This window comes from Betta splendens, chromosome 11 (genome assembly GCF_900634795.4).
Source record: "Betta splendens chromosome 11, fBetSpl5.4, whole genome shotgun sequence".
In the NCBI taxonomy this organism is placed as follows: domain Eukaryota; kingdom Metazoa; phylum Chordata; class Actinopteri; order Anabantiformes; family Osphronemidae; genus Betta; species Betta splendens.
Window position 1 is genome coordinate 10,664,984 of NC_040891.2, and position 27,432 is coordinate 10,692,415.

The window sequence follows — 27,432 nt, forward strand, 5'->3', positions numbered from 1 at the left end:
GACAGAGAGGAGGAAGAAGAATTCAGGCACGAGTGGAAAGAGGAGAGATGCGAGTGAAACATTGGGGCTCTAGAATAGATAGAAAGTGAAGGGAGGACGAGTGGAAGGGTGTGGGAGGAGTGCCTGCGAAAGGAAATGGAAATGTATGAGGGAAAAGCGAGGGAGATGCATGAGTAATGCAGTTCTCAATGGTTCCGCGCACGCAGTCAACCCAAGGAGCAGACGCAGGAGCAGGCGGCTGTGATGAATTCCAGCACAAACCCGGGATCCTAGGGTCCGCGTCGCATGCTCTAGTCGCTCCGCTGTAGATTCCGCTTGATCCCGGGGCCGCGCGTGCATTTCAAGCAGCAACGCCGTTGACAGTAGTGGACCTGCTAACCTTGAAATCGCACCCCACGTATGACGGCTGCGTTTCCAGAACGCGGCCCGTTTGCGTCCACTCGCGTCCCGTGGGTTCGGCCCAAACCGTCAGCGCGCTGCCGATGATGCGCGGCGACGGGGCCCGTCGCCGCGCATCATCCGGCCGCCCGCTGACGAGCACCTAAATCAATCCGCGGGCGTCTCCTCTCTATATATGATCCTTATTGTTGTAATTGCGGGTGCCACAATGGAACGCGGCAAATCGCCTCACAGCCCATTTGCGCTGATCACGCTCTGCATTGTGCCTGTCGTGTCTGTGGATGCTCCCAGAGCGGCCGGCGGCGCATGCAGGGATTCATTATCGCCGTGCGGAGGAGGAGCGACGCCGTCCTACTGCCTCCGCGCCGTGACATTGGCGGAATGCGCCGACTCGCACATTCAGCCAAACTCTTGGAATTGTTAGGTTGCAGAACTTTTTCAAACATCCTGCAAAGAATAAAAGGCGACTAGCTCCCCCACAGACGGGTCCACTGTGGTCCACACACAGGTGCCTCGTGCCGTTTAAATCTACTGAATGCTCAAATGTCACTGTCCGAGAAGCAGCACACAATCAGCAGCAGCATTCCAGCGTTTCTGAAATGGAGCAGCCACGCTTGACGACAGCAGGACACCAGTGTCCTCACAGCAGGGTGCCGATGAGACCCAGCCAGATGTACTGTGACTGTTTGACTGGAGTCCTTCTGGGACCGGCACGGAGCGGTCACGGCCTGCGAAGCCACTGCAGAGCAGCAGCCTCCATTAGGATCACCCACGGAGACGCCTGTATTTAGTATTTGCCGGTGGAGAGTGGTCCCTCAATGGGACGCCCACTAATGAGCTAATTGACTGACGAGGATCCAATCAGAGGCCGCGGTGCTGGAGGGCGGGAAGGAGGCTGCTGGAAACAGCCGCATCCATCTACAGACCACAACAGAGTTGATAATCAGCTGCAACATCTGGTTCTAAAAGGCTGAAATAGTTAAAAGGCATGAGGATTTAATAAGAATCAAAACAGTGATAGTGCTGATTATGAACTACATTAAAGTAGAGACTCACAATTCGGCGGCATCCCTGACGCTCATTTAAAGCCGTTGCTTTGTGCTGAAATGCCATTTTATTTGGCAGGAAAAGACTGATTCACCATCCGTGACACAAAGCACATGACGTTTGAGGTATTAAGCAGTTTGAAGCAGTCTGGAGGAAACACTGAGGGTCCTACTGCACAAAGAAGCCAAATATTGATGTGGGGTCTGGCAGATGTGGCCCCCAGCCACCAGTTCCCATTTCATTCAGTGGTGGTGATTTGGATGCAATCTACTGCACCCCATTGCACCGTGTGTGTGTGTGTGTGTGTGTGTGTGTCTTACATGTCTTGTGTGTAATCTCTAATAAAGCGGTGATGGACTGTGGTGGGCAACCATTTTGAGTGAGATGGACTGAATCTAAGTATTGTTCTGCCTCCTTTGATATTCTGTCTCCCTTGTTCTATTTCACCCTCCTCTCTCTCGCTACTTTAGTTTTTTTTTCACCGCCTGCAGGAAAAGAGGAATCTTCTAAAATGGTTATTTATCTACATCTCATTCCCTCTCTTCACTACCTCTTTCCTCTGTCAGAACCAGACACACACACACACACACACACACACACACACACACACACACACACACACACACCCCTGATAAATAAGTAGTGTTTGTTGGTGTCTGTGTGTGAGCGTGTGGATTGAGTGTGGGTGTTGGTAAAGAGGGGGTGGAATTCATGGCTGTCAGTTTAATGAAGTGAACAATGAGGTCACACTTAGAAAATCATCAAAGGGGAGGGAGGGAAATGGGCGAGCGCCAGGTTGTCTGTGTCACAACCAAAACACGGGAAGCCTCAAACAAGTCTAGGGGAAAAACGTAGTGAGGGCTTTAAATGTAGGAGTGTTTACTATTCACCTGATACCGTGTCCTTGTTTTAGCTCATTTTTGGTCCCTACCATCACTCCAGTCACCTGCTGTGCTAATGAAAGCATCATTATTTTAGCATCGCCCTGGTCATAACTTGCTATAATATTCTTGACCATGTACTCGCCAAGGAGGCCAGAGGGGAAATGATTGTAAATGGAACTTACACATCATATGGAATGCGTTTGCGATCAGCAGTTCTCCATCCCATCAGCTCCAACCTGAGAGTTCCCCGCTGCACCACAGCTCCAGCTGTGCTTGTCCTCCAGACCAGCCGCTGCCAGTCTCCCGGTCCGGGCGCTCCTCAGGGGGTCAGAACCCCGGGGTGGGGTCCGCTCCAGTCCGTGCCAGGCCTTCGTGCTCCTCAACAAGCCCGGCCTTTAGTTCTGCATGGCTTATGCCCGGCGGCTTCTCCACCACTGGAGATGCTTCGGTGCTCGTCCGAGTTGCTCTCCGTCTCCGTGACAGATTTCCACACGCTCCAGGTGAGGGTGGGCGAGCTGTCATACATGTAGGGGAATCAGGGGCTTTATCGCGGGCGCCTTGTATCACATTTGCTCCCTCTTGTCATGCAGGAAACCCCACCGCTGCGTTCCTCTGCGGGCACCTGTACGTCCCTCTGTTTTCTGGCTAATCACTGGCGACCTTTAACTGCCCCCCTGCCTCCAGATGCACAAGAGCTGAAGGAGCCGCTTGGCAGGAACAGTGGGAGGGATGCAGATCCGGACAGGCCACTGCTGCTAGTGAGAGAGGAGAGATGACTCCAACAGAAAGGCTTTCATTCTACTTATCGGCTTTAGGCTTGAGATAATGGTCAGGGACCTGCTCCAGGGACATGCATACCAACCCTTTGGGACTTCTACACGGCTGGTTCTCTTCTGCAGGAGGCTAAGGTCGACACGCAGCACATCTGAGGTTTAAAACCGGACTGGACCGTGTTCACTGTCCTCTATTAAATACTGAATGAGGCTCCTTCAGCAGGTTTGGGTCACTGGATCAGGATCTGCAAAGATCCCATTGCACCTCGCACGTGGGAACAGTACTGTATGCACTGTATTGTTCTCCACCAAGAGCTCCGGTAGCGTGTCTGTCAGGGACCCGTGAGACCGGTTTCAACAGGGAGGCAGAACAGATGGAAATGTCAGAGTGGTGGAGTGGTCAAGACTGTGACAGACAGAAATGGAGCGACGAGAAATCATCTGAGATACAAAAAGTCAGTGTTAAAGGAAATGATTGTAATGCTACAAAAAAAAGACACATAATTGATCTAATGATGAAACAACAGCACACATTGAGGGATCGTATTGACAGAGAACCGAGAGAAATGCAAATAATGAAACTCAATCAAAGCCTTTCCATTTAATTACACAAGAATGCGCTTTAAGACTTGCCACGAGAGACAAAGAGCGTCTCCAACCTCGAAATGCGATTTTTTACAACTCTGCACAGACACAAAACCTGTAGCTTTTCCTGAGGACACTCTTGAGAACAAGGTTAAGCAGCCTTCAGGCGGCTACAGTCTTCACAAATACCTGAAAATTTCTCAAAGTCAAGATTCTGAGCTCTGTTATGGAAGCCAGCACTAAAAGTACCTTCCTGAGAGCGACAGCCAGATCTTAGGTTCAGGGTTTATAAACTGGGGAAAAGCAGCATTAATAAAATGGAGAGTGCAATAAATAGGACACCGGGGGACGCAGGGGACACGGAAGCACTGTGAATATGTCAGTTCTTCCTTCAGTTCAAAAGGAGATATCAGTGGGGCCGGTGGGGTCCAGCATAACGAGTTCTTATGACCACGGACAGGGTGACCTGGTGGCTGGTGATAGCATCCAATTACTCAAAGGTCACGCGCCGGATCACAGAGAAGCCACTAAGTATCTATCAACAACCGTGAATTATGTCAAATGGTCCTCGAGGAAGAAGCTGAATATCTGGCAGCTGTGTTAAGAAAACCTAAATAATAAAAAGGGCTCCGTTATAGACGGAGAATAAGCGGCCGCCTTGAAGCACAGGATGTACGTTAACGATTGACCTTTATAAACGGATGGCTTTCATGCTACAGTATAATGCAGAATAGTTCAATTTAGAAATCCTGAGGGGCGGAGAAACACAACACAAGCCTTCAGGCAACAGCAGGCGTTGACACCTACAGTGGAGACCACACTCACTACTGTGAACGCACCCGTAAATACAGTAATCCTCACCCAGTAACGAGGTTGTCTGGGAGTGTGTCCGCTGTGGTATCTGTGACAGAGGTTACACACACACACTCATGTTAGTGTGCAGATACTTTGAATTGGCCTTTACTAATTATAAATGTCCCCGGTGCAACCAGAAGAAAGCGCAGCTTAGCAACCGCAGCTGCTAAGTTTGAGATGCACAGTTAAGCAGAGAGAAAAAGACATTGTGTGATTACATTCAGCTCGTTTCCCCCCTCAAATTTAAAGCCCTTAATCAAAGCCATATTTTGTAAAACAACATTATTGATTCATCACTACCGAATTACTGTAGGATTTTTTCTTCTAGATCTGTTGAAAACGAAGCGACGATCATTAGCAAATAAACAGATAACCTGTGAAATTAGTTTCTCTTTCATTTCAGCCGTCACCTGTCAACTTGGAATAGATTCGAGAGGGGGATTTCTGCAACCCGGCACATTTGGACCTCCGTCTCTGCAGAGAGAGGAAACGGATGAGAGAAAGACAAGCGTGTGAGGGATGGACCAGCAGATTGAGGAGAAAAAGAAAGGTCAGATGTTCCTGCCGCAGTTAATGTTTTACCTTTTATCTTCTCAGACACAGCCACACGATGACAGATAATGGATTTTACACAGAATGATTTAATAAAACTGCTTGTACCGAGGTGCGGAGACATATGTGCGGGAAGAAGTCAATTAGTCCCAGATTTGAAGCCAAAAAAACGAGCCGCTGCTTCCTCCTCCCGCGTCTCATACACTGAAGGCTGTGGATTTATCCGACATCAGTGTGAGGATGCTGTGATGGCACAAAGTGATGGGATGTGATGCTCTGCCGCTGGCCTCAACATACAGCACCTGCGAGATGCTACGCAGCACAACAGATACAGCAGCTTCTAATGAAACTGCACCCGTCTTGTGCCCACTGTTAATTAAAGGCAGCGCTCGGACTGTGAAAGGCTCTTGGTTCATTAAGGCAGCGGCTCCCTCGCACTTCCTCTAGCGTGAAATGCCACACGGATCCACTGTATAGAAAAAAACCAAGGCGCCGTCCTGCAGAACCTGGTGTTTTTAATAAAATACATTAGCTTCGATGTCATCTTAGCGCGCGTAATTACTGGACCCTGCTTCTGGCCGACCTTTAGCGGCGACTGAGGCTCACATAATTAGCCAAACGGTGGTATGTGTAAAGGCAACGCTGCTAAAGCATCACACCTGTACTGTGTGTGGACGTCTGAAAACCACCAGGAAAACTCGACTGGGAAACTCTGTACAAGTACAGAAGTTAAACACTATTCGATCTGGGTGGTTGATGCAACATGGGGAAAAAAAATACTGAATAATTTAAAATGGTCCCAGGGCTCAATTGCTTAGCAGGACAGCTTTTAAAGCACCGGCCTGAGGAGGGGGGGGGGGGGGGGGGGGGGTTAAGTCCTGCTCTTACTGAATGCGCCGATCAGAACAGCTCCTGGTTCTGGGAAGCAGGTTATTTGGAACCCGTGGTCCACTGTACAAGAGACTGGACCCTCGCTCTCGGGTGCCGGACAAATGAATGCGTATTTATTAATAACCTGGCAGCGTTGTGATTGTGCCGCACTCATGATAAGTGACTTCACTGTCACAGAGGCCGACTTCAGCTCCCAGCAGCTCCACATCCCACACTCTGGGACTGGACCCGTTTCTGACATTACAGGAGGTTTAATATCTGCAGTGTCCTGACGGACCAGAAGGACACCGACACCCAGCATCAGCGTCAGACACACCATGAGCCGTAATGGGTTGAAGTTAAAGGCTGCAATTTCACAGGATCCAGGAACAGGCGTGTTGAAGAGAAGGCTCATTAACGCGCTACACGCCCCATCATAACTACGTCATTAACTCGTGAGCTACAGTGACGTGGTGTCAGCAGGTTTAACACACCCACATGCTAAGATTTGCTGCAGAAAGGACAATCCAATATTCACTCGAGTTCCTGCACACGTCTGCGTCGCTGCAGCCCTTTCTTCACTCTACGGCCAGTTTGAATGCGTTGTTTTAGGGCACCGACACACCGGTGATGGAACCAAAGCTCCAGCCTGGAACCTTCGTTCAAATGGAAGCGTTTCTGCTCAGGCAGACAGATGACTTCATGAATTTGCGTCCAACCCTCGCGCTGCAGTGGTCAAAACCAGAAACCCCAAGGCTGGTGAATATATAGCGAAGATCAGCGCACGGCCCAGTTGTTTTTAATCCTTCAGCGGGAGATGGCGCGATCTGCGCGGCGAACATTTTGGGCAATAATCTCCCGTCGGGTGTTTTCAGGACCCGTTCATCCGCTGACGTCTGCTGATCGCGAACCTGAGACCGTGCGTCGCCCATGACACCGACATGGAAGTATACGTTGGGCTCTGCCTGCATTGGCCTCGTGGCATTATTAGCATACCTCATTCAAATCAAAGGCGCACAGCTGGAGGCGGCGCTGACGGCCGTCTAGTGGGACGAGCAAATTGGAATAAAAACACTGCGCCGCAACCTGACAATGAGGAACAATGTCAGCTTGGCTCCGAATATTAACTCTGCATGCGCACGTGGCTGAGAGACAGCGTGCCCAGCAGCGCTGCAACATCACATTTAAATATTATCTTATTCTCTTGGTTGTATGCTTTGAATTAATTATTCATACAGAGATGTGGCTACAGGGCAGCGGGATGGCGGCGTTTAGCGGCGGAGCCTCACTGTGGCTGCCGCGCTGTGTGGAGCATGTGCATGGGTTTCCTCCCACAGGCCCGTGTGACAGCTGGGACCGGACCTCATGAAGAAGAGTGTAGAACCTAACTTTAAAGTAAAAATGGCTTCCTGTCCCATCTGTGTCTTTCTGAATGGTCGATACTAATCAGGCCTCGCTGGTCTCAGAGGTAGAGAATTAACTCGCTGGACGGGATAATAAAAAATAATACCTCCCCTTAATAGAGAAAGATGTCCCAGCGTCGTCTACCAACAAAGCCCCTTTAAAGCAGCGGCGTGCATTCGTATTTGGCCCCGCTGACAAACCTGCTTATGGCAGTTTGTGGCGGATTTGAATAATGCAAAGCGGAGGCTCACGCGCGAAAACCCCAACACTTACAAGTTCACATGCAGCAACATCAGTCCATCTCCGCGTACGCAGGATGTAGAGACCTAAAGTTCCTCATTAGCATTTTCTTTAGACACCTGTATTGTTCTGAATAAAACATTGTGTCGTTTGCAGCCATATGCAAGCGTTAGTGTGATGGTTTGAGTGAGTGAGTGTGTGTGTGTGTGTTTCCTTAGGGTACAGAGCTTTTGGAATTCATTGCTCCAGGCTGCATGTCCTCTACTTGTTCTCGTGAAAAGTGTCTGAATGTGACTGTGCATATCAGCTACTGTGTCAAGCTAAAGAATGTGTGAGTCCAAAAAGTTTGTGTGTGTGTGTGTGTGTGTGTGTGTGTGTGTGTGTGTGTGTGTGTGTGTGTGTGTGTGTGTGTTCCTGGGGATCTGTCAATCAATGCAAGTTATAACTGCTGTAAGTTATATAAAGCACTACATTATTAGTAATAATGTACTAGCAAGCTAACTTTACAGTTTTTAATATCAGAGGGTTGAATTGTTGAAACAGAATTTCCTCCGACATTCATTTCCAGTTTAACGGGCTCAGTTCTCAGTGACGCTCAGAGCTTTTCTCTTCATGTGAGACAGAAATGCAACACGGATGTGAAGCAGCAAAGGTCGGAGATTCAACCCCCCAAAGCTGAAGAAGGTGAGTTATTATATGGCCGACCTGAGCTCGGGAGCAGGTAATTTTGTTTAAAAATGAAGCTGCCTTGGCCCAAGGCATTGTGGGTAGCGTGCGTATGTGTCATTACTGTAGTGGACTTTCTTCAGCGCTCATCAAATAATAATATAGCAATTTTATTTCATATGAGACTAGAAAGTGTAGCTTAACATAAACAATGTGTTATTAGGTGTTACTGTATCACCTTTAATGTTGAGTAAGATCATTTTATTAAGGACAAAAACTAGTAATAACGTCCAACAGCTGCTCTCTGGACCCGCGATGCTGTGGCAGAGCTGGACTCAGGGCATGAGCTCAAACCGTTTCTACAGCTTAGACCTTTCCCAGGAGCTCAGTGACCACACACACACACACACACACACACACACACACACACACACACACACACACACACACACACACACACACACACACACACACACACACACACACACACACACACACACACACACACACACACACACACACACACACACACACACACACACACACACGAGGAGCAGTGACCCCGAGACGAGAGCGGAGGCTTCAGGACACGTCTGTGAATGTCTAAAGCCCAAGTTGAGCCCTACAGAGCACCTCTGAACAGACAGAGATGTCAGTTCACAGACACTTCAGCTCCAGTGCCATGAATGAGACCTGGAGCTTGAGGGGATTCGTACCAACACAACTCAAAAGGTGTAATTAATGCAGAAGTGGCTTCTAAATGACTGGAGCACTGACTTGAGAGGCCGGATATTTTTGTCAAGCACTTTGCTTAAGATGTTGAGACAAACCGTGGTTTTGGTTAAGTGTGACTGAAGGATTGTCTCCTCCCATGCTTCAGGTTCACTGTGGACCCACATCTTTCTCTGCCTCCAGCCTAAAACCTTTAATTACGCTTTTGCCAGAGGTGACAATATAAAAAATGTTCTCAGGTGAATGTGAAAAACGAATAAAATGTTTTCACAACAACATTGAGAATCGAGTGATGTTCCTCCCTAGGAGCCTTACCTCATCTTTAAAACATTCCCTTCATCATCTCAACTAAAAATATCCTGCTTAACATACACTATGATGCGTTTAATGTCTAAACGTTACTGGGTTTTTTCATTCCTGCGCAACAGCTACTGCCTTCGTTCCTGAGCTGAAGACGTGACTCAGCAAAAACAGCACCACCTTCGCATCAACAGTCGGAGCCGTTTTTCTCTTTTGATGCTACCAGGCATTTAAATGCATCTTAATTGTACTTCTCGTTAACCTGAGTGTCATTAGCTCAAACATGATCACCGGCGATTCGCTGCTTCGGTTCAGTCAGTACTGGTCTCTGTGCCAATTCCCAGTACGTTAGGCGAGAACCCAACAACAGGTAACGCATGATGCCCTGACTGTCCAGTACCGACCCTACTGGACTCTTCAAGGATTCAAGGACGTGGAGGTCACTCACCAGGCTTCTGGAGCTTCTTCTACAAACATTACGGCGTGAACGCAGCATGTGCGTCCTGAAATGAAATTCCTGGATTTGATGGGTCTCACTGTAGACACACACACACACACACACACACACACACACACACACACTTGGCGTAAGCGCCTCCCAGCTGAGAGCAATTCCAGCGGAGGCTGTGGATACGGGGCCCCAAAGTTTTTGTGCAAACCTCATTAACACTTCAAAAAGTCAGGGATAAACTTTTTTTTCTTTAAGGTAAGAATGAAAGCAAGTGAAAGGGAGTTGCAGCAAAAGGGGATTAGTCCGGCGAAGAGGCTCATGGTGTTAAGGACGCTGTCGCGCCTGGTCTTGTGCTCTACGGCGTGCGTTTCTATCACCCTGCTGCAGCCAGCGTCCTCCCTGTGCTATTACACTGCACGCCGCAGGGCTGGCAGCAGCCGCAGCCGCAGCAGCAGCCCGGGACCCGCGGAGCTGCACAATCTGACACTGGACTGAGCCGGATGACGAGGTTGTTAGCAAAACTCCGCCTTACAACCGGTAACGACCCCCCACCCCCCTCAGAACCTGCAGCCGCTGGCTTCGTCCACGTCTCCCTCCTGCAGCATCAGCAGCAGCAGCCGCCAGCTTGGCCGCGTTCACATATTTTGTATGCACAAGCCGCCCCACAGCCTCCACTTTATAGCCTGATTGCATGGGCTAAGCACCATTGTGAACTTTTACATTTCCATGCTCTCGCTTTATGGAGCCATTGCCAGGAAGCCATTGTAAAAGAAGAAATGCTGTCGCTGACACGGGAACAAGACGAGCACATTATTATTTGGAAACGCTATAATTTTCGGGCTATCAAATACTGTTTACTTCCTCCAATGCAAAGCCCACCTCCAGCAATACATACGCCGAAGCTGAGAGTTTAGAGCCGCAGATTGGATTTGAATTGTTTTTGCAGCTCGAAGCCTGAGATGACGTGATAGAGGACACGACGCAGCACAAAGTCAGAGCCTCGCGATGATTTGCAAAGCCGTCGCGTTTGATTGGAACCAAAGCAGATCCCGGTCTGTGTAATCTGGGCTCCATGTCTTCCTCTCTGAAGCCACTTGTTCCTCTACTCACTGCTTTTAGGACAACTGATCGTGAGACATTACACAATGAGCCTCCTGCTCTTAAACGAATGCATTAGGAGGCACTACAACGTACAACTGCTGTATCTCAGCTTACAGCAAACAGATTTAAATGTACACTTTCAGCCTCGGTGGCTAAACAAGGAGGACGGAGGAGCTTCTACTGCACACGAGAAGCCAACAACACGACAAGGCACCAGCGTCTGTCCTTCTTAGACCGAGAACGAGCTGGTGGTGAAAACTGATTCAAGTTAGGAAATGAGGATAAGAGGATATTTCCCAGTCTCTATTTTCATCCGCCTCTGTTTTACTCCAAACACTGCAGTACATTGTGGAGCTTTCCCTTCAGTATTTACTCTTGTACTTGTTCTGCTGCAGACTCTTGTCTCGTGTGGATCTGAACCGCCAGCTGCTGTTCTGACTTCGGTTCCTTAGCGATAGTTCTGACCTCTGTCTTAATAAGGTGCTGAGTGTTGACAGGACACAAGGCCACAAATAGCAGCTTTTCTATAGCAACCTGATCCCTTCATTATTCTCCGACGGGAGAAACTCGCAACATGTCAGCTCGTACGAATGTAAGCGAAACATCAGCTGGAGTCCCTTTGAAAGCTCTCTGTAGCAGGGTTCCACCCCTGAGGCTGAGTCACTGACTAATCTCAATGACTGGTGCAAGTATTGACCTGTCACTGATCAAATAATGGAAACCGGAGTTTGATGAAACAGCCTGGGTCCATGGCGGTTATTGTACATTTAGCACAGTCCTCACACGTCGCGTCCACCGTCCAGAGACACCCGCACAAATGTGCTGCAGCTCGACTGTTCATTCCCCCGGGGACCGAGTCCCTGCAGCAGACCAGAAATGCGGTTCACGTAAAGGAAAACACACAAAAAGAACACAACACAACATGTGTTGAGACATGAGTATAAGACAGAAGAGGGAGGTTCAACTGCTGGACTGCGAGCAGGAGGAACGCTCATGGAAGGAGCTTGATGACTGAAATGTTTTAGCCCTGTGGAAAGTGTCCGTCTCCTCCTAGAAGGTGACACCGCTGTCCAGATGTCACCTATTGTTAAGGAAATGAGCGTGTCCTGCAGTGAAGGACTGGAGCCATCATGGAAATCTCATCTAAACAGAAACAAACCATCACATCAGTGAGACAGAGGTCATGGCAGCTTGGTCCATTCTACAGATGTTTACATACAGTGAATGAAAGCAGAAAATCACCTGATGCCATTTTATTTACTTTATTACTATTTACAGTATCAGAAATGCTAATTATGAGTACAGGCACGAACAACTGAAACCACTCACATCACTAGTCAAACCTACAGACAACAGCAGCTCACAGTCGACGCCATTAAAGACCAGCGTGTGCTTTTCAGCAAGGCAGCAGCGGACGAGCCCTTTATTTACCAGAGCAAACAGGATTCAAAGGACCAAGATCCAAGGCCATCGCACGCTCACATCCGCGGGAAAAACACCTACTGTGGCTGAACCGCTGAGGAGCGAACAACTTCCCTCGCTGACGGAAGGAAGGCTAGAGCACATCGCAGCAGTACGGCACACGTGTGCCATCCAGCGGGTCCGGTGCCAGGCAGCAAAATGGCTTCTCAGTGCCAGCCTCACCTCCCGGCGAAAACAATATCTGCAGGCGGGTTAGCAACTAGTTTGCATCACTCAGATCTGTGCCCAGTTTAAGACAGTGTGCCGAGATTTCTTAACTATCTGTGAGTTGGCATGGGTGTGTGTGTGTGGGTGTGTGTGGGTGTGTGCGATAGAGGGGGGGGGGTTAGAAAGGGTCGGCAAGATGCCAGCCTCCTCGTTTGACACAGTGACAGGTCCCAAGGTCTGCCAACACACACACACACACACACACACACACACACACACACACACACACACACACACACACACACACACACACACACACACACACACACACACACACACACACACACACACACACACACACACACAGTCTGCCAACTCACATCTGTAAAACTTTTCATGGCCAGAGGCTATTGGGGGGTGGATAAGATGCGGAGGGAGATGGTGACGGATGAGAAGAGGAAGGAGATGGGCGTGCATGCGAGAGACACACACACACACACACACGCAAACACGCGCACACACGTGCTAATAGGCCTTTAAGGGTAAATCTAAGAAGTTTTGGCATTTTTGGATGGATGGATGGATGGATGAATAAAATGGACTGAGAAAGAGATGGTAAAAATTTAGGAAGGTTTCAGAAAACAGAGGCAAGAAATCCTGACCCAGTAAAGGTCATTACAAAAATAGCCTGAAATTCCCCCAAACGCCTAAATTAGCCCTTTAGAAGTTAAACTGAGGAGTCAAAGGACATTTTACACAGTTACCGGCAGCATTCCTTCATCTTTATAGCGCTCGTTCCAGTCTGGCCTTCCGTACTTTCTAATGGTCCATTGAGTTTTTTTCCACTTTCATTTTATCTCTTGCAAACATCAGTAAATAAAAGGTTTCAGCTCAGGCCACATGAAAGCACAATGTGTGGTTTGAATCAAAGCCCCAAGGTTTCACTATTGACTGTCCAATAAAAGCAAAAGACCAGCAGGAAACCCAGATAATAACTAAGAGCACTATTCTGAAGCAAGTCACTTCGGTGTTTATGAGGGCACACATAAACATTTGTAATCAACTAAAGCTCCTCTGACTGCAGCAAATAAACATCAGGGGAGTTCAAGTCATTTTCTTATACTTGTTATATACGTACAGCTCAAACTGCTGTTTCTAATAGACATGAATCAATTAATAAATCACTATACATTGCATCGTCCTATTGATGACATCTGTCACATATTGTCCTGATCAATAAATGTAGAAGAAGCATAAAATGTTGGCAAAAAAAGCAAAGATCACTCAAAACTGTGGATATACTTAACTACAAGTGTGTGTGTGTGTGTGTGTGTGTGTGTGTGTGTGTGTGTGTGTGTGTGTGTGTGTGTGTGTGTGTGTGTGTATTAGTGTGCATGTGTGTGCCGCTAAAAGTAAAAGTCCATAGTTCAGTTATCCTGCTTAGAGAGCAGTTCCTAAATGTCACTCCGGCTCCTGCAGGGCTTAACTTCCTGGTGCTGAAGGATTATGGGAAAAATGTCAGGGCGAAACCGAGGTACTGACGCTGGCAAGTGAGAGCGAGGAAGACGCAGAGCCGGACACAGACACAGAGGAGGGTTTGGGGATGAATGACAGGGACTAATCATAAGGCACACATCTGTAAAGGGCAGACACACACACACACACACACACACACACACACACACACACACACACACACACACACACACACACACACACACACACACACACACACACACACACACACACACACACACACAGTGCATGTCTCCACCCTTGTGTGTGTTGGAGGATGGATTCGTGGTGGGCCTCGACTCTGACCCTGCGGCCACGTTCGGATCAATGAAGAAAAATCAGCGGAGAAGCAGCAAACACATTGCAGAGGAGCTGAAAAGGCACTTGCTGCGACGCCTGCGAGAGGGACGCGAGAGTTGTGTTCTCACGTGCATCCGCTGCCGAGCGGCCTGAACGGCTCGTGAAGCAGCTGGAACCCACTCCTATAAGTATATAACTCCGATAAGACAAAGAAAGGTGGCATTTGCAATCACAGCGCTTTGACATGACATCTCCTTTAAAAGAGCGCTCAGCTGGAGGACGCATTAACACTAACACCTGATTTACTATACTTTAGCACCTCCTCTACATCTGGAACCTGCTTGAGCTGCCTATTGGGATTAAAAGGAACGGGATCGGCGCCTTTTTAGAGGGTGGACGAGTAGATCCGAGCCTTCAGCTTCGCTCCTTCAGTCCAGTTCGCGCATTATATGTCAGGGCTACAAAGCCCCAGAGGATCCGTCACCCTGCAGGTTCATGGGAAACGCAGCCGAGCGACTAATACGAGATCCTGGGAGAGAAAGCAGAGCTAAACATGCGGCGGGTTCCAGACACGCCGGTTCTTTTCACGCGTCCGCGCTGCCTGCTCCGCGTCCGACCCACCGACGGATTCTGCTCCTCGGCCTCAAACCTCCTCCGCGCACACTTCCATCAAGCGGGACGGCGCGAGGGTCCGACGGCGCTTCGGACCCGCATTGTGCCGAGGGAACGGCAGAATCTCTCCCGCTGAGGACACTTCAACTTCGGACCAAATTGAGCAGCCGCCGGCTCGAAGCAGAGCGGCCCGTCTGTGTCAAGCTGACCAGGACCCAGCGTGAGCGGAGGAGGAGAGTCAGAACAAAGCCCAAACCGAGGGACAGGACAATCACAGAGCTTTAAATGATTGCTTATGCAGCGCAGGCTGCACTGGATGAAGCGCCACGAATGGGGACAGTCACACTAGAGGTCATGATGATAAAACTCACCCAAACCACGCAAGCACTCGCCTCTTATATTCCCACGGGTCCCGGGCGCTGGTGCTGGTGCTTTTCATATTTCCGTCTGACAACTCCTCATTCAAGTAATGCCTTGTGCTCACTGCGCGATAATGGCTGCAGCAGCACTCACTCGGAGGCCAGACGGCTTTATTTAGTGGTCGCACAACGCAGTTCCTTTGTCTCAATCGGTGGGAAAAAAAAAGCCAAAATGAGCTGAGGCCCGTCGCAGCAAACGGGCCGGAGCAGAGGTACCGTCAGCAGGTCCGGGACGAGGTCCGCTTTCATTACCAGCCTCCACAGACGCCGTTAATAACTTTCAATAAACTCCCAAGAACGACTAATTCCCCCACCGACGCATCTGTGTGAAATATCAATCTTCCCTTTCTCCTTTGAAGTTTCAATTTTCATTAAACACGGGCCGCGTGGAAGACGCTGGATTGAATAAAGGAATTTCATATCATCCACTGCAATTACAGGCCGACTCAGCTGAGAAGTAGTTCCACATTTCCCACGAGCAAAAAAATGATTCGCGCAATCAAGTCGGTGTCGCAGTAAAAGATTTTTTTTTCTGGTTCCCAGAGTAGTCAAAGGAGCAAACAGCGAGATAAGGAGCGTATTTCTCCTTGGACACATAAAATAGAGGTATTCTACGGCTGCGCTCTGTAAATCAGCTCGGCCCGGCCATTACGGCGCAACACGAGGAAGCGGCGCCGGCTGCACTCGGCCATTATTCCACCGTATGACACATTTTTCATTCGTAATTGAATACTATAATTACAGCTCCTCACAGCAAAAGACTTTCACTCCTCATTTCTCTCACGTTGCTGCTGAGACGCATACATTGACTCCCCCCTCCTCCCATCATGTATATTCCACAGTTGTGCTTCCTCCGTTTGTACGTTTCTGTTCATCCGAACCTCAGTGTGCAGCTACTGATCCTAAGGAGCCTTGAGGTCAATTCTGTTGCAACCTGAATGAATTACAACACATTTAATTGTTTTAATGAATACCGTCATAGAAAAATTCAAAGTCATCCGTGAATCACACCTATGGAACAAGCATCCACTGCACAAGTCCTTATTTCTGCGCTGCCTCTTTGTGGATTCGTCTTTGTTTTAACCCCCAGTATTGAATCAATACCACGGACTGAACAATTACTTCGCAAAGCACCGAGACCTCTGCCGTACGCAACATATCTCTCAGCCGCTACGTGCTGCTTCAGAAGGAGTCGTCGGGCTCCATTGGCATTCAGGTTGGCTCCACATGATGCAACACCAACATCGGACTTGCACAACATTTCTAATAGCAGCTTTGATGAGCTGCAGGATGTAGGTCGAGGCGGTATGTATCATATATTAAAGAGGTTTTACATGCATATTTAACATCTGCTCCATTTCTTAGTGGCAAGTTTAACCTCGAGCCTCATTAGAAACCTGGATGGAACTGGTTCCGGTTCGCGTGTGCCGACCTCAGACCCAATGCCGTCCGCCATTGTTCCTGAACTGCTCCCACCAACATTTATCGAGAGCAGGCTTTGAAAATCCAAGTGCCCGTCTTTTCTTCAGCTCAGGCGTCATGGACCAGAACAAATTCAGCCTGAGCCAGGGGATGTTTTTCATGTTACAGTATCAGAGAGGTGCAATATGTGCTAAACATTTTACACCTGCTTTACTCGGCAAAGAATTTGTCTCAACTTTTCATCATTTTGATCAACCTTGATCAATTTGTCTGTATTATGCATCAAATGAACCATTTCTAGGAACCTGCTCAGGTAACGTAAACTGGCTATAGGCTGTAAACGCGCGTGTTGCTGTGCTGTACGTCTGTGTGTGTGCTCCATTGTTTCAAACTGGGGCCCATCCATCACCATTAGGCTGAAGCGGAGCGCCTGACTCACACTCAGGAACAATCTAATTCGGCTAAAAACACCTCTCTCCACCGCTCTCTTCTTCGCTTTCCCCCATTGTCGGCTTTCTCTGCCTCACCTTCTTGTTTTCCCTCGTCATCTCTCTCCCCCTCTCTCTGCAGGATTTAGGCAACAGACTTCAGCAGATGAAAACCTCCCAAGCATGTCTGCAGTAATACCTCAGACACACACGTGTGGTGCCACACACACACACACACACACACACACACACACACACACACACACACACACACACACACACACACACACACACACACACACACACACACACACGGAGGACACAATCTTGCAGGCAGTATATTGTTCCACCACAGCCCTCAGTGTGTGTGTGTAGTTATGATTCTGTAAGCAGAGCTGAATGTGAGATGAGAGTCTCCTCAACTTCTACTGTCTCTGTTCTGAAGGGAGCGAAGGGAACGCTGCAGCAAACTGATGCTTGGTGTCACACTAGCGGATCCTGGGCTTTAAATGAATCTTAAAGCAGTAGCCAGTAGCTAGTCCTCAACATAAAAAGCAGAGAACCATGTAGCAGAACTAACAATTCAATTACAAGGTTAATAATAAAGAAAACTATCCTGCACCACAAGGCTGGAAATTATTATAAGAATGACCAGGACACAGATATAGTCCCCAGGGGTCATAGGTAAATTTAAGGGCTTCCAAGACAACACACAAAAAAGTGAAAGGCAAAGTTGTTCTACAGTTGAGTCAGTCAGCGTTAAAGAGACAGTTAAGATGTTTTCTCTCTAAATATGTACTGAATTTTTGATCAGCTCCTACTTTGATGGGAGACAATATGCACCATCTTCCCCGAGCCGCTGAAAGACATGAGCAGAATTCAACAATAGTCTTGAAATAGAATGAATTTGTCTCCGGCTAATAGCGTAGCACCTAGCGCTCGTACTCCAAAAAGCCGTTTCATTACACCGAACCGTTGCAAAATTCAGCTAATCAGAGCTTCATATCAGGGGAAACACAGAACGTAAAAAAGCTACTTTGGAGGTTTAATTTCAGAGGTAATTAGAGTGCTGCTGTGTTTGCTTCTTGGATCTGAGCTGCAGGATGCACTGTGTGCATGGGTCATGCAGATGGCTTTAGGGACATTTGCACAGTAATATTCAGCGCGTGCGTGTTCGAGTGGTCCGAAGGCAGCACGGTCTGTGGAGAGCCCGTCCTGCTGCAGAAACTGGCTCAAATTGGACCCATGACACATGGAGCTAAGCGAAGCGCTCCGGCATCCGGCCTCCGCTGCTCCCAGGACTGATCAGACCGCGCTCATTACCCTGTAAAGACCTGCTGCATCGTGGCCAAGCGGCCTGTGCAGGATTAGGACCCACGCCTCCAGGTTCAACAGGAGGTCGTAGCCCCCGGCTGTTTTCCTCATCGATACAGATAGTTTGAGCTGACTCGTTTAAGCACTGAATGTCAAGTCAAGTCACTTCACAAGGCAAAAATCAATCACAAAGTGCTTTTTAGGACTCTGGAAATGTATGTTTCAATGTTCATATGCGAAGAACTGTGATGTTCTATGCGTGACACTGGGTTCCTGTTCACCCACTCTGCCGAGGTAAATGTTGGTTAAAGTACTGTATGCGAGGAGTGATTTGCTTAAAGTCAAGAGGAAAGACTTCCCCTCAAGACACGAGCAGTAAGGAAATGGAGGTGGAGGAGCGTGCTCGTTATCTAGGCCGAGAAAAGGGAAATGACAGGAGTGTGTCATTTATTTTTCAGTTATCTTCACATATAATTAGCTCTCTTCAGAAACACGTAGGAGACAACCCCAGCTGTCAAATACAAAAAAGAACAGATGAAAGGTTTCTCCTAGAAAGTGCAATAAGACACCAGAAAAAAGCCGTAATGAAGCCGTGGAGTTTGTGCGGGTTCCTCGACGCCGTGCAGGTGTTTGCTGGAGTTCACTCCATCACTCATGGGCTCGGCTCCGTTGGCGGCGCTACAAAATGCCTGCTTTGAAATGTAGGAAGAATGCGAAGCAGCGATGGGGAAAGTAGCATTCTGCAACTCTGTGTGGGCAGTGCCCAATTGCAAAGGCAAAGAGGCTTGGCACAGGTTAAAGACTCCATGTATGACTCAGCAGGACGTCTAATACAAAACAACAACACGCCGCTGCCAACAGGGCAGGAGCGAAACTCAGCAAAGGCTACAGACGAGCAAAACAACAGAAGACGCTAGTTATCGCTCCCGCTCCACACAGAGACCGACGAGATGCACTGGCCTGACGTTGCCTGTAATTGATTTCAAGACAGCAATCTGTGACTAAAAGACACAGGAACTGGTGACAATCACTCACTGGCTGTTTGGGTTTGATATGAACTCCCACCAGCGGCTTCGCAGCTCGCAGGCACCAAACGAGCACCATGGAGAGCTCCCGTACCGCTTGACAGACCTGGATCAGCACCCTGGACAGCAGCCAGGAGACTTGGAGTCATGCACCATCGGACGAAACCATTCATCAAACGCTGTAGAAACGACCAAAGATAAACCAGGACCAGCAGATTTAAACTGACGCGGATGAGACGGGATGAGAACAAATGAGGCGATGTTTGCGTCAGGTGCCTGACGAAGCGGCAAAAGCGTGAAGCAAAGCAGGGCGATGGACCCAGCATCATCCCATGTACTGTACCTGCGCCTTCATCGAAAGCAGAGTACGCACAGATGCTCCTCTGCTTTACAGGGGCTGCGTTTCTGTAGCTCCACCATTAAACGCACAAGCTACAGTGAGTGAAATCCACCTCGGCCACGTGATACTCTGTCAAACGCACCATTTGGTGAGCGGGCGAAAACGTTAGGAAACAACCTGAAAGTCATTTCCACCAGAAGACTGTGGCGTTTGTTTGTGTGTATGGAAGACAAAGAGAGTGTGTGTGTGTGTGTGTGTGTGTGTGTGTGAGACTTCTGTCTGAATGCATCTGTGTGTGCGTGAGAGGAGGGGAGTAAAACCCGCTAGAGACCCTGACAAAACACTTCAACTCCAAATTTGGTTCTTACTCCTTCTCCCATTCTTCCCTCTCTGCAGTCTCTCCCATCTCTTTTCACCAAGGAGTGTCTGAGAGGCAGGGGCGCTGGATTAGGTGGGATGTGTGTGTGTGTGTGTGTGTGTGTGTGTGTGTGTGTGTGTGTGTGTGTGTGTGTGTGTGTGTGTGTGTGTGTGTGTGTGTGTGTGTGTGTGTGTGTGTGTGGAATTGGTTTATGGATATAGGTGCTTGAGCACGTCTGGGCTTTACTGAGCCGACGGCTCTCTACCATCTCTCTCTCTCTCTCTCTCTCTCTCATGTACGCACACCACCCTAACGCGCACACGAACGCACAAACACCTGCTTTATTTCAATCCCTCAAACTCATTTAGGGTATCTAGCACCTGCACTCCCAAACAGCATAAAGGCTGTGAGCGCAAACAATCGGCACAACAGACACGGGCTGAAAGCAGGTGGATTTAAACTTATCTGTCTTAATATATTGTTGTCTCGGCGAGAGGACACACATACTACTAGGAGTTATAGAGAAGGGGGGGGGATGTTGGAGAGACTCAATAAACAGAGCGAAGAAGTCAGAAAACACGGGGAGAGAGGGAGAGGGCAGATGTGGGGATGGACGTACGTGCACAAACACTGGGAAGCGCGGCTGTTGTTGACTGTCAGCTTCCACCGCCGCCGCCATTCCGGCTCCCACTGTAATTGGGTTCCGCGCTTCTCTCGCCACTCACCATGTCCATTTAGCGCAAAGCCTGTGTCATGGCCCACATGCTGCGCCGGTGACCCAGGCGCCCGCACACAGCCACAGGCGCTTATTGGCCACTGGTGTGGTCGGCGTCAGCCACGGGTCCAAGTAAAGACGCCAGCGCACGCTTCAGTGTCTGGATTTAGCTGTGTGTGCGTGTGTGTGTGTGTGTGTGTTTGTGTGTGTGTGTCCGTCAGTTTGTTTGCTGATGGTGTCCTCGCATGAGTTTAAAGCTATTGTGTGGTCTCCTCTCAGCTGCAGCCAATTAACTTCGCTGCTTCCCCGGCAGTTGCCAAGGTGAGGAGGCAGCATCGACTGCAGGGCCGTCCAACAATCTGATGCTGGGCTACAGCGTCATCATTACATGATACATTATTACACACACACACACACACACTAATGCAGACGCGAGGCCCGGTCCCCGCTTCACCCTGGTCTACATTCAGCTCTTCATTCCGGGTTTGACTGGGGGCATCAACAGTCAGGACATGTAAATCAGAGCAGCGTTAACCTGATCCTGAACCTGCGAACTTTTACTTCATGCTAAAACCTTGAGGCGAGCGGTTCCCAGTAAGAGGGTTTGTAGGGAGTCCTACAAAGGGCCAAGGGGTGAATCCAGGCAGCTGTGAGCCAATTACTAATGAAGTTATTCTTAAAATCATATAGAACATTGTTCTCCAGTGCTGGAGTTTGACCTTTGCAAGCTTTCGAAAATGAACAAATTAAGTGTTTATGTTACACTAATAACACGTAACAAATAATACGTTATGGACCCATCGCTGCAGGTTCGGTTCATGCTGAGGAGAATGGGGACTGACCGTAATGAGCCACAGCGACGGCTGCAGGTTGACATCGTAGCGGCTGACGCTCCGGTCTGAGCCGCGGCGGCGCTAATGACTAGCTAGCAGCAACAGGTGGATCAAATAAACATGGCATCAGCCCGGGACCTGGTCACCAACACCGGGGCTTTTCTCTAATCATCCACCTTAAATAACAGGGATCAACCCAGTCCAAGATGGGGATAAATACAGAAATTATATATATCTCTCAAATAATAATAGAAAAAAATTGTTTGTTGACCACTGAATCCATCTCAGCCTTGACGTGTAGTGCAGGCAGAAGCACACTGGCTCATCATTGGCCGGAGGGAGTGCCCGGCTGACAACTAATCTCTGTGGTTATGCTGGGGTCAGAGCGCTGATTGTTGAGTGCAAACAGTAGAACTATTGATTCTGCCTCTCCGTTGTCATGCTTCGCGGGCGCGGCGGCGCTGCGCACCTCTGCCCACCTGGCCGTCACTCACTCTAAATGGATTCTGGACGGCGGCACAATTATCTCCGCCTGCACCTGCCAGATGTCCCGCGATTCCACTTGCTACACTTCAAGTAAACTCAGAATTCTGAGAATCCTGTGTCAAGTAGCTCAGGATTCGGTGAGGTTTCGGCGCAGGAGTCAAGTGCAACAGAGACTCTCTAAAACACGCGATCACATATTCAACTGCCTGCTACACACATGCACAGTAAAAGGTGGAGGTTAGATCATTTAACGCTGCTTTGAAGCTGGATGCCGATGCTTTTAACCACCTAGATACTAGTGTTTTTTTAGGGTTTACCTCTGGGTATTGAATCTTACTTGGAGTTTTGTGTCAAAGCCCAAAATCTGTCACCTCTTGTATCTGATCATCAGTAAAGGGAGTCTGACGAAAAAGAATAATATATGTACTGTATCCAGAGGGAAGGAGGGAGGGGGAGTCTAGTGGGAAAGAGGAAAACGGGGGGGACAAAGAAGAAGAGACATTTAATAATGTATGCATTTTTACACGAGAGAGAGAACAGAAACGATGTGGGGAGAAATCGGGGCAGAGGCCTAGAGATAGCGATTGTGTGTATGTAAGAGACATTTCTGTGACCTTCTGCCTCGCGAATCCCCATCTGACTATGAAATGAGGGATGGAGGGATGGGGGAAGGAGAGAGAGGACTGCTAATGAGGAGGGCGAGCGATGAAGAGGGGGAGACGGAGCAAGACGGAAGAGTGGGATTTGGACGTAAGTGAATATTTGACATTTATCCAAATGATAACGTGCACCCTCACAAAGCTGCGACCGGTCAACACAGCCTGCAATCAAACATCTCTCCATCCTTGTGTTTGCTATTTATTGAAGAAGAGCATCATTTTTGAAAATGATCCCGTCCTTGCCGGTACTTCAGCTCAAGTCTGATGTTTCAAAAGTGCTTTGGACAAACTCAAACGATCGCACAATAAAAAATGCTGTTTAAAGCTACCACTTCCTTCGGCCCGAGGGACCGAGCTAATAATGATCCCACAACTTATGTACGTCCACTGTAGCTTCATTAACCCGAGGCAGGAAGCAGAAGCCGGGGGTTGCCATGGTAACCCCATTCAAAGCGCTCCTACTTAACCTGACCAACTGGCAACTCTGCCTGGTCCCAGGCGTGCGCCTAAAAGCGCCGGCTTCACCAGGAGACGGGCGACAACGCACCCCTCGTCCCCCGAGACGTTAAAGCCATTAGTTCAAGATTTACACCGTCGCTCCAACCCGCAGCAGTTTGGAGGCGGCGGCTTTCGATAAACACAAGGTGATCGGGGTATTCAGAGAAGACTCGCTACACACCCGCTAAGCAGACGTGGCGGCGGCACCGCTCGGCGGCGCCGGCTGCATATTAGCGGCGGTGGCAGAGCCGCTTCCTCCCCACCCTCGCGCTAATGCTGATAAGAGCTTTAAACTATTTAATCCTAAATTAAATTTCCACCACCATCACCTGCCCTCCCCTCCATCGCACAGCGGCGGCGGGTTATTCTCCCCTCGCCGCCACCTTCGCCTTGGATCTATTATTATTACCACCCCTGCATGCTGCCTCACAAGTGGGTGAGGACACAGGACAAGCTCCAAATCGGCATCAGACTCTCTGCTCCGCTATCTCTGGGCACCAGCGTTCGGGGTGAGGGCCATGGCTGATATTGGTGTCTCAGCAGGCCAACCTGCAGCCCTGCTTTAGAAAAATATATATTGTGTCCCCAACTTCCATCAGCTTGGAGGGGAGCGAGGTGATGCTGCGGCTCCCAGACAGCGGCTCTAATTTCGTGCCCATCCTTCCAGGACTATGATTCTGCTCCGACTTGTTTGTGAACAGTTTTGCTGAGGCAGGAGAAAAAAAAAATAAAAATCACCTTTTCCTTCCCGAGCAGTAACCAGACATGTTTGAGCAGACGATCCCTTGAAAGCAGAAACAGGATCACCGGTACCTGAACAGGACTCGTTGGCCGCGGTACAAGTGCCCTTTACATCATCCTCCCCTATGGGCTGATTGTCCCGGCAGCAGCGAGCGCTGAGGAGGCGCTGTGATCTCACAGCCGGCCGTCCCCCGGCGGCAGTGTGGCGGCGCCGCCTCGTAACGGGAGAGAATGGGCTGGAAAGCGCTGCCGCGGAGCCCTGGAACTTGCTTTGTACGAAAGATGAATTAAAAAAAACTCGGGATACGCGTTCGAAGCGTCCGCTCAGAACTCCTGAAACTCCCGGCTTAATGAACACGGTTTGATTTCATCACACGCGAGCTAGTTATGAAAAAGGATATAGAGGCATAACTTGGTGCCGGCCTGTAATTCAGCACACAGGCGACGCGCGGCTGTTTGTTTACACCTGGAGGAAAAGCTTATCAAGTTGATATTACTCTGCGAATCACTCAAAAGGTAGGGGCTCTAAAAAAGTATGGTTGGACGAATGAGCGGATTTAAATGGAGCCCACTATCCTCAGTGTGTGGGTGTCGGCACTGATGAGACAGCTGCCATCACCAGTAAACAGAGTAATGGTGTTTATCAGGCACAAAGAAAGCCAGATAAAACCATGTAAGCAACACAAAGCCCGCACTTTCTGCTAAAAATGCCATCCACAGACACGCATTATTCCGCTTGCTCCCGTGTCCTGAATTCCATCTCCATCTTATTAAAAACCCCGTTGCCAATTGTAAAGCACGGCGAGACGCGAGGCTCAGCAGCCGGATCCAGCCTGCAGGTGGAGCCAACGCGCGTAGCTTAGCTTAGTGCGTAGCTTAGCGCATAGCTTAGCGGCGCGCGGGCTCGCAGGCAGCATTTGGCGGAACATGCTAATCCTGACGCGCCACTTATCTGCGAGACACGGCAAGAACGCGGTAGCAACGCCTGCTTAGCTCCCGCGGGCTCCGTCTTCATATGTCGCTATGGGAAAACAAAGTAGCCAGATGCTAAAGTTTAGCATCTTGCTAGTCAAAGCAAGTGTGACAGAGGAAGATGATGATGCACTGCTTAAAGAAGCAGAGAAGAAGAAGGACAGAAACCCACACAGAAGCAACATTAGTTAAATCTTCGCACAAACAACAATTAGTCGGGACCAACTGTCATGCGCTCGTGTATGTTGTGCTCGCGTGTTGGCGAGGTTCATCCGACTGTAATGGGGAGCGTTAACAGCTGCTGGTGTTTGGGTGGGTGCCTCCCGCGGGTGTCATGACACTTGATCATTTGTTAATTAGCCAGTTAAGTCATCGGCTGCAATTAGCGGCACCCCTCCAGTTCGCTCACCAGACTTCCCTGCTTTCGTCGCGGCGTGTTCCGATGGGCGAAACCATATGGGTGAACGCCGGCGCCGAATCAATTAGGCAACTGCTCATCAACGAGGTTCTGTTGCTCGGGAAGGCAGCGTGGCATTTCGCACAGAATGCTGATATTCGCCAGCGATCGAGAGACGCTTTCTATTAATCTTTGGCTGTGGAGCAATAGGGACACACCCCCGCTAATAGAAATGCAGCCCACACCCAATTATCCTAATGTCAGGCCCCAATCCCACGTATTAACTAAGTCACTGCCGCAGCCTCCATGATAAATCACTTGTTGTCATCGCCCTGATAAAAGACAAACCCAGGCGTCGCAGTACGTCATTAGCATACAGATATGCTCCATAACGAGGACTCTGAGCGTTAATTAAGAATGAATGACTTGTTAATATTAGGTGTGCGTGTGTGTGTGTGTGTAAGTGTTTGACTAAATGTTCGTGTTATAGATAGAAGTCTTACAGCTGAACCAGTCACTCGTCTACAGGATCTTTAGGCTTGTACCCGCTTGTACCTGCTGCTTCATTAAGTCGGGAGCGTGTGTTTTGAACGGCGCCCGACTCCGTTTACGTCAGCATCCGCGTGCACCCGATGCAACGCTGCCGCACCGGTAACACCCACTGTGCGAGTCAAGTCACACAGCACGGTGCGACCGCTGCGAACAGAGAGGCTGCTGACGACTCACTATCTGTGATGATGTCACCAGACAGCTTAAAGTGACGCGCTGGCACTGGAGGAATAATGGCTGTGCAGATATCTTCTTACTTATGGAGACAGATAAAGGTCAACAAAGTCTGGTTTTGTCTCTAAATCGTCGCTCATCGCGTGTGTCAGTCTTTCCATTCCCCTCCTAAATGGTCCTCGCAGTCTGACCTTTCACCAAAGGTCAGACCGTGACACCACTCACATGCACAGCAGGGTGCCGAGCGACGAGCCTGGCACCAGCTCCTTAACGCTGCCGCGCGACTGCATATCGAATAGATACCTGCGCTCGTTCGTTTATGGAGTGAAATAAAAAGTGCAGCATTGTGGCAGCATACTTGTAATAGAGTGATAACAAGCTGCCTGCTGTTGGCTTGGACCGGTGTGGCGGCTCTCGCGGGCAGAAGCGCTAACAGAAAGCCGCCGACTCCAAATGGGCGCCTTTGGAGCAGGTGGCTTCCTGGCCGCGCAGGGCCGCGCAAACTTGTGCCCTTTCCCCCAACCTTCACCAGAGCGGCGGCCGGCCAATCAGCCACCCAGCAGGCTGAACGAGTTGGACCTCGTCCTTGGACGGAGAGCAGACATCGGGGGCGTTTCAGGGCTGACTGTGTTAGCGCTGCGGTAAGGACGGCCTCCTTATCGGCCGCTAATTAGGAACGAGCCGTTAACGTCTCATTTCCGAAAGGCCTGTAATTAGGGCGGGACGACTCGGCCGAGTTCATAACGTCATGATCAGCACGTCGGTCAGCAGCTAATCAGATTTCAACTGAAATGAATGAGAGAGAATAGTCATCCATGTTCATTTTACTGTATTTCATTTCTGACGCTACAGCTTGTTGTCGGGTGATTCTGATGGAACGTGCTAGCTTTTAATTGGACCTGCACCGTTTCTCCCCCTTTATCTGCACGTGTATCCTTTCTGAACCCCGGATCCGTGCGTCTAGCCACACGGTAAGTCATTCCGTGTCTATTAAATCCCGTGTAACTCCTCTGTCTCTTAATGATGGATTAGACTCCTCATAGTATGACTGCTCATCCAGCAATAATCCTCACACACAGACGTCGAGCTAGAGAAGGCAGTAGGCCAGAGGGGGGGAGGACAGGCAACCAAGAAGGGGGGGGGGGGGTCATTGAGGAGGAAATGCCTACAGTTGCAACAGACCAAAT

General features: G+C 49.3%; 1 long non-coding RNA gene across 1 annotated transcript in view; it reads right to left on the reverse strand.

Moving 5' to 3' along the window:
• Nucleotides 1–11,794: 11,794 nt before the first annotated feature.
• LOC121202619 (uncharacterized) overlaps nt 11,795–27,432 on the reverse strand; it is a 43,875-nt gene continuing 28,237 nt past the window's right edge. Inside the window, exon 3 of the long non-coding RNA XR_005898386.1 lies at nt 11,795–12,002. This is a non-coding gene — a long non-coding RNA (uncharacterized LOC121202619). The remainder of the gene's footprint in view (nt 12,003–27,432) is intronic.